Genomic DNA, 9,030 nt, shown 5'->3' on the forward strand with positions numbered 1-9,030 from the left:
TGAGAACTGAGAAATGAAGACAGAAAGGGAAAAAGAGAGAAGAAAAAGAAAAGAAAAGAAATGCCCCCAGAGATTCCCACCTACACAGCTGTACAGATTGAGGGAGTGGATCCTAAACCGTGCAGTGCAGCCCAGCTAGAAGAGGCTCCCAAGGGCAAAAAGAGAAAACCAACCAACAAACAAACAAAAACAGGACAAAGCAAAACAAAAAAAAAATCCCAAGGATCCCACCAGCGTAGTGTTCCCAGCCGGGCAAGTGGTTCCCAAGTCAAGAGGGGATTCACAGCCTTTCAAGAAGAAGCAAAGATGACACATGGAGTGAGGTTTTTGAGAGAAAGGAAGGGGAGGTGATGGGAGGCATGGAAGGAACCAAAAGAAACAGAAAGAAGCAACTCTAGCTCAGGGACCCAGCCAGTGTGGGTGGGGTGAATCCAAGCAGCCTGGGGTGGAAGCAGTTGCCTCCTGGCCAAGAGACTGCAGCTGGTGGGAAGTAGAGGATGCTGAAGGGGGAGGGGAAGAAAAGTGGGGGTCAGGAAAGTGTGTATAGTTCTTTACCAGGTGCTCTGTCTCCTGCTGGGAACTTCATGAAGCTGCTTTCCTGTACTTCTCGTATGTAGATCTGTGATGTGGGTGGGGTGAATCCAAGTGGCACAGACACTGAGCTTCCCAGCCAGCCACTACAGCCAGCCAGGAAGCCAGGATGTAGAGCAGTGGGGAGAGAATGGGGGGTGGGAAAGCATATATCTCTGGTTACCAGGCACTCTGTCTCCTGCTGGGAGCTCCATGAAGCTGCTTTCCCATGCTCCCTGTCAGCTGACCTCTGACAGGAGTCCATGATAGCGATTCTGTGCTGCCTCAGCTGATAAGGAACCTCCACATGTATCTCTCTTCGTTCTTTGTCCTCTGTCAGTTTCTTATTCCATTCGGTGTTTGGCTGAGTTCTTTATCTCTTCACTTCACACTTCGGGTTCTAGGAATGGAGTTTGCCTCTGTTTTACTTAGTGTTTTGGTTCTTTGCTGTTGGGGGATGGCATGGTTCTTCTGTCTATGGCACAGCATTGGCTGGCAGTCTTTCTCTTAGATGCCCAATTGCAGTGCAGTGAATCACTTAATATGGCCCTTCTAGCCATGCATCGTCTTGTATTCCTATGCAATGATTCTGTGGGACTATGCACCACTAGTCTAAAAACAACCACTTGTCTGTCAGTTTGTTGTACTGTGGTGGCTTGCATATTGATGTGATGTTGGAAGCTATGCCACTAGTATTCAAATATCAGCAGGGTCACCCATGGTGGACAGGTTTCAGCAGAGCTTCCAGACTAAGACAGACTAGGAAGAAGGACCCAGGGGTCTACTTCAGAAAAAAATTGGCCAGTGAAAACCTTATGAGTAAAAAAAAAAAAAATAGCAGCAGAAAATTGTCTGATACAGTGCCGGAAGATAAGCACCCCAGGTTGGAAGGCATTGAAAAGACGACTGTGGAAGAGCTGCCTCCTCAAAGTAGAGTCAATCTTAATGACGTGGATGAAGTTAAGCTTTTGGGACCTTCATTTGCTGGTGTGTCATGACTCAAAATGAGAAGAAACAGCTGCAAACATCCGTTAATAATCAGAATGTAAAATGTATGAGGTATGAATAAATTGGAAATCATCAAAAATGAAATGAAATGCATAAATATCAACATCCTAGGCATAAGAGAGCTGAAATGGACTGATATTGGCCGTTTTGAATTAGATAATCATATGGTCTTCTATGCCGGAAATGACAAATTGAAGAGGAATGGTGTCACATTCATCATCCAAAAGAACATTTCAAGATCTATCCTGAAGTACTATGCTGTCAGTGATAGAATAATATTCATACCCCTACAAGGAAGACCAATTAATGTTCAAAGTTATGCACCCAAAACTAAGGCCAAAGATGAGGAAATTGAAGAATTTTACCAATTCCTGCAGTCTGAAATCAATCAAACATACAATCAAGATATATTGATAATTACTGGTGATTGGAATGTGAAAGTTAGAAATGAAGAAGAAGGATCAGTAGTTGGGAAATATGGCCTTGGTAATAGAATTGATGCCAGAGAATGCATGACAGAATTTTGCAAGACCAAGGACTTCACTGCAAATACCTTTCTTCAACAGCGTAAGTGGTGAGTATACATGTGGACCTCACTGTATGGATAATGCAGGAATCAAATCGACTACGTCTGTGGAAAAAGATGATGGAAAAGCTCAATATCATCAATCAGAATAAGGCCAGGGGCTGACTGAGGAACAGACTATCACTTGCTCATATGCAAGTTCGAGTTGAAGCTGAAAAAAATTAAAGCAAGTCCATGAGGGCCAAAATACAACCTTGAATATATTCTACCTGAATTTAAAATCTATCTCAAGAATAGATTTGGCACATCATACATGAAGAAAGCAAAGATTATTAAAAAGACAAGAAAGAAAACCCAAGCTACACAGAAGGCATTGGTAAAAAACAAGGTTCCAGGAATTGATGGAATACAAACTGAGATTTTTCAACAAACAGATGCAACACTGGAGGTGCTCACTTGTCTATGCCAAGAAATTTGGAAGACAGCTCTACCTGGCCAAGTGACTTGAAGAGATCCATATTTGTGCCCATTCTAAAGAAAGGTGATCCAACAGAATATGGAAATTATCAGGCAATATCAATAATATCACACAAAAGTAAAATTTTACTGAAGAAAATTCAAAAGCAGCTGCAACAGTACATCCACAGGGAACTGCCAGAAATTCAAGTCAGGTTCAGAAGAGGACTTGGAATGAGGGATATCATTGCTGATGTCAGACGGATCTTGGCTGAAAACAGAGAATACTAGAAAGATATTTACCTGTATTTTATTGACTATGCAAAGGCATTCAACTGTGTGGATCATAACAAATTATGAATAACAGTGAGAAGAATGAGAATTCCAGAACACTTAATTGTGCTCATGGAGAACCTTTACATAGACCAAGAGGCAGTCATTCAAAAAGAACAAGGGGATACTGCGTGGTTTAAAATCAGGAAAGGTCTGAATCAGGGCTGTATCCTTTCAGCATACTTATTCAATCTGTATGCTGAGCAACTAATCCAAGAAGCTGAACTATATGGAGAGGAATGTGTCATCAGGATTGGAGGAAGAAGACTCATTAACAACCTGTGGTATGCAGAGGATACAACCTTGCTTGCTGAAAGCTAAGAGGACTTGACTCACTCACTGATAAAGATCAAAGACCACAGCCTTCGATATGGATTACACCTCAACATAAAGAAAACAAAAATCCTCACAACTGGACCAATAAGCAACATCGTGATAAACGGAGAAAAGACTGAAGGATTTCATTTAATTTGGATCCGCAATCAACGCCCATAGAAGCGGAAGTCAGAAAATCAAATGATGTGTTGCATTGGGCAAATCTGCTGCAACAGACCTCTTTAAAGTGTTAAAAAGCAAAGATGTCACTTTGAGGATTAAGGTGCTCCTGATCCAAGCAATGGTATTTCCAGTCGCTTCATATGCATGAGAGAGCTGGACAATGAATAAGGAAGACTGAAGAAGAATTGACGGTGTTGGTTAAGTACATTGAATTTACCACGGATTGCTGGAAGAATGAACAAAATTGTCTTCTAAGAAGTATACCCAGTATGCTCCTTAGAAACGAGGATGGCTAGACTTTATCTCACATATTTTGGACATGTTATCAGGAGGGACCTGTCCCTGGAGAAGAGTCGTGCTTGGTGATGTAAAGGGTCAAGAAAACAGAGGAAGACCCTCAACAAGATGGATTGACAGTGACTGCAATGATGTGCTCAAGCATAGCAATGATTGTACAGGTGGCACAGGACCAGGGAGTGTTTTGTTCTGATGTATACAGGGCTGGTATGAGCTGGAACTGACATGGCAGCACCTAACAACAATAACAATGCAAATAAGGTACTTGTGGTCCACCAAGAGGATTGGACAGCTTGCTACTAATGCAAATAAGGTGCATGGAACCCTAACGTGTGGATTCATCAGTTTTGCCATCCCACTAGGCTTAAAATAAGCTCATCCCAGAGGAGAAGGGGGGAACCTCACAACCATCAAGAAAGACAGCCAGGAGTGAAGTGTGTCCTTTGGACCTGGGGTCCCTGTGCTGAGAACCTCCTAGACCCAGCAGAGAGAGAACTGTAACACCAGAGATGACGCAAGATGGTGTGAAGTAGCATCAGAGAAATGGTGGCAGCAGAACCAGAAGACTGGCAAGAAATGGCACCATGGGCTCCCAGCCCATGGAGCAAGGCAGTGAGTGCACCCACCTGGTGGAGTGGGGTGCCTCTAGGCACTTGTGGACAGAGCTAGGCTTGCTGACCCATGGAGTGAGAGAGCTGAGTGCCATTAGGCAGGAGGTTTCCCGGAGGAATAGGGTGCCTCTGAGTACCTACTGGAAGAGGTAAGAGCTTTGTAACACTTGCCCAAGGGGGGCAGAGGCCAGGTCTGAGTGGGGCCAAGGGCCAAAAATCAAGAAAAGAGGCCTGTCCTGAGGGGGCTGAGAGGAGTTCTGCACAGCCAAGAGGAGCTGAGAGAGCTGTCCTGCACTGAAGAAGGGAGATTTTGCCTACAGGCTTCCTGATCCTGCTTCCAGGTTGTAGATGATCCTGATCCTGAGTTGTACCCTGTTACTTCCCTAAAAAATCTACTTAGCTGTAAGTACACTTTGTGAGTCCTGTGTGGCCATTGCAAGGAATTATCAAACCAGAAGAGAAGTAGAGAGTGCTTTGGGAGGGATGGCTGGTGTCAGAATTGGCAAAAAGATTGGAGGGTGGACATGTTTGAGCTCCACCTCATAGGAATCAGCTTTGGGCTGATGCTGAGGATTCCGCCCCCTTGTAAAGTTAGACCAGGTCAATAGCACTACACAATTTTTACACCAGTTCAAATATTCTTTCTTTCGTGAAGATTCCTTGATCTCCCTTAGCTGACCTGATTGTCATCCTCTGCTCCCTCAGACTTCTGTATATTCCACTACTGTAGAGTTTGTTTGCTTCAAATATGTTTCTTCCATACCAGATAATGAATTCAACGAGGGCAAGAAATTTGCTTGATTTGTATTTGTACCTTTAGCATCTCTCACTGGGCTTGACGGATAGTAGGTACTTGGTAGTTTGCTGAAAGAGTTGTATATGTTGCTCCTACTTCTTTTCTTCGCCCTTTGTAATATCATTCTTTGTGTTCTGTGTGTGGGAGAAATATTTCACTGGCTGACTGGGAGGAAATAATTGTTTGCTCCATTTCAATTGCATCTCGTTGTTACAAAGTAGATGTAACTTAAATGGAGTTGTCTCTCATCTGCAAATGGGTGACATAGCAGTGTTTACATCCCATTAAGCTTTATGAAATCTTGTCACATCATATAATGTGACAAGCAAGAACAGCTTACAGCTTAACCATCAGAATTGTTTGGTTTGTCATATTTTTTTCGTAGGATTGTCACATTTTTATTACAAGATCACAGGATACAAGATACTTTACTTCAGGGTCATGGAAATGTGGTCCTCACTTGTGAATTTGTTGTTGAAAGATTGATATCCTTCTGCTTGTGTGTGATTGTCAAATAAAGATCATCCATGAAACTCCCTTTCAAAATATAGTTTTATGCAAAAAATAAAATACTTCTCAGGAGAAATTTGCATCAGTGCAAATGTTGAAATATTGACAGTGTACTCAACAACATACCCTGCTTTATCCAGAAATTCAACGAATCACTACACTTTCAATCATTCAAGAGTTGAGGGAGTAATTCAATACTTGAAAACATTATCCTGAGCATGAATGAACACCAATAGATAAATTGCATCATATCACTTGGCATAGAGGCTAATCCAACCACCCATTTGTCAGTTTGTCCTCCTGTGGTGGCTTGTGTGTTACTCTGATGCTGGAAATTATGCCACCGATGTTTCAAATACCAGCAGGGTCACACATGATGGACAGGTTTCAGTGGAGACTCCAGACTAAGACAGACTAGGAAGAAATGCCTGCTAATCTACTTCTGAAAATTAGCCAATGAAAATCTTGTAGATCACAACAGAACATTGTCTGACTTGCTTGCTTTGAACATGCCATCAAGAGGAATCAGTTGCTGGAGGAGAACATCATGTTTGGTGAAGAGCCAATGACAGCAAGGGAGACCCTTCATAAATGGATTGACACAATGGCCACAATGATGGACTTGAACATGCCTGTGATCTTGAGGATGTTGCAAGACTGGGCAGCATTTTTTTCTGCAATACATAAGGTTGCCATAAGTTGGAGTCGACTTGACAGCAGCTATTTGTCTGTCTAATGACCTTCCTCCAGAGCTGACAGAGGGAGAAAGCCTTCCCCTTAAGCTGGTGCTCTGAATTTGGATTTCTAGTCTCCTAAAAAGCACCAAATGTCTATCAGCTTGTCAAACTGTGGTGGCTTATGTGTTGCTGTGGTACTGGAACTTTTGCCACCGGTATTTTAAATACTAGCAGTTTTACCCTTGGTGGACAGGTTTCAGCTAATCTTCTAGACTAAGGCAGACTAGGAAGAAGAACCTGAAGGTCTACTTCTGAAACAAATTTTCCAGTGAAAACCTTATGAATAACAGTGGAACATTGTCTGATATAGTGATGGAAGAAGAACCCTTCAGGTTGGAAGGCATTGAAAATACAACTGGGGAAGAGCAGCCTCCTCAAAGTAGAGTCAACCTTAATGGTGTGGATGGAGTCAAACTTCAGGACCTTCATTTGCTAATGTGGCATGACTCAAAGAGAAGAAACAGCTGCAAACATCCATTAATAATCAGATCATGGAATGTACAAAACATGAATCTAGGAAAATTAGAAGTTGTCAAAAATGAAATGGAACGCATATACATCCATATCCTAGGCATTAGTGATTTTAAATGGACTGTTATTTGCCATTTTTAATCAGACAAACATATGGTCTATTATGCCAAGAATGACAAATTGAAGAGGAATGGCATCATGCTCATCCTGAAAAAAAAACATTTCAAAATCTATCCTGAAGTACAAGAATCTCAGTGATAGAATAATATCCATAGGACTACAAGGAAGACCAGTTAATAGGACTATTATTCAAATTTACCCACCAAGAACCAAGGCCAAAGGTGAAGAAATTGAAGATTTTTATCAACTTCTGCAGTCCGAAATTGATCAAACTTGCAATCAAGATGCATTGATAATTACTGGTGATTGGAATTCTAAAGTTAGAAACAAAGAAAAAGGATCGGTAATTGGAAAATATGGCCTTCGTGATAGAAATGATGCCAGAGATCATGTGATAGAATTTTGCAAAACCAATAACTTCTTTATTGCAAATACCTTTTTTCAACAACACAAACAGCAAGTGTACATGTGGACTGCACCAGATGTAATAGACAGAAATCAAATCGACTACATCTGTGGAAAGAGACAGTGGAAAAGCTCAATATCATTAGTCAGAACAAGGCCAAGGACCAATTGCTCATATGCAAGTTCATGTTGAAGTTGAAGAAAATTAGAACAAGTCTATGAGAGCCAAAGTACGACCTTGAGCATATCTCACCTGAATTTAGAGACCATCTCAAACACAAATTTGACGCATTGAACACTAATGACCAAAGACCACATGAGTTGTATGATGACATCAAGGACATCACACATGAAGAAAAAAAAGGCTGTTAAAAAGAGAGGAAAGAAAGAAAAGACCAAAATGGATGTTGAAAGAGACTCTGAAAGTTGCCCTTGAATGTTGAGTAGCTAAAGAAAAAGGAAGAAATGATGAAGTAAAAGAGCTGAACAGAAGATTTCAAAGGGTGGCTTGAGAAGACAAAGTAAAGTATTATAATGGCATGTGCAAAGACTTGGAGACAGAAAACCAAAAGGGTATAAAACATGGTCAGCATTTCTCAGGCTTAAAGGATGGAAGAAAAAGTTGAAGCCTCAAGTTGCAATACTGAAGGATTCTGTGAGGAAAATATTAAACGACTCAGGAAGCATCAAAAGAAGATGGGAGGAATACAGAGTCACTATACCAAAAAGAATTGGTTGACATTCAACCATTTCAGGAGGTACCATATGAGCAAGAACTGATGATACTGAAGGAAGAGTTCCAAACTGCACTGAAGGCATTGGTGAAAAACAAGGCTCTAGGAATTGATGAAATACCAATTGAGATGTTTCAACAAATGCATGCAGCATGCTCACTCATCTATGCCAAGAAATTTGGAAAACAGCTACCTGGCCAAATGACTTGAAGAGATCCATATTTATACCCATCCCAAAGCGAGAGATCCAACAGAAAGTGGAAATTATCAAACAACATCATTAATATCACACACAAGTAAAATTTTGATGAAGATCATTCAAAAGCAGTTACAGCAGTACAACGACAGAAGACTGCCAGAAATTCAAGCCAGATTCAGAAGAGGACGTGGAATGAGGAATATCATTGCTGATGTCAGATGAATCCTGGCTAAAAGCAGAGAATACCAGAAAGATATGTACCTGTGTTTTACTGACTATGCAAAGGCATTTGTGGATCATAACAAATTACGGATAACCTTGAGAAGAATGGGAAATCCAAAACACTTAATTGTACTCATGAAGAACCTGTACATTGACCAAAAGACATTGTTCCCACTGAACAAGGGAATACTGCATGGTTTTAAGTCAGGAAAAGTGTCCATCGGGGTTGTATCCTTTCACCGTACTTATTCAATCTGTATGCTGAGCAAGTAATCCAAGAAGCTGGACTATATGAAGAACGGGCATCAGGATTGGAGGCAGAATCACTAACGACCTGCGTTATGCAGACGACAGAACCTTGCTTTCCGAAAGCGAAGAGGACTTCAAGCACTTATTGATGAAGATCAAAGACTGTAGACCAGTATGAATTATACCTCAATATAGAGAAAACATTTCTACTCTGTCCTATAGGGTCGCTGGGTTATAGAGAAAACAAAAATTTTCACAACTGGACCATTAAGCAACATCATGATGGCT

The sequence above is a fragment of the Loxodonta africana genome, chromosome X (assembly GCF_030014295.1).
Source record: "Loxodonta africana isolate mLoxAfr1 chromosome X, mLoxAfr1.hap2, whole genome shotgun sequence".
Classification (NCBI taxonomy): domain Eukaryota; kingdom Metazoa; phylum Chordata; class Mammalia; order Proboscidea; family Elephantidae; genus Loxodonta; species Loxodonta africana.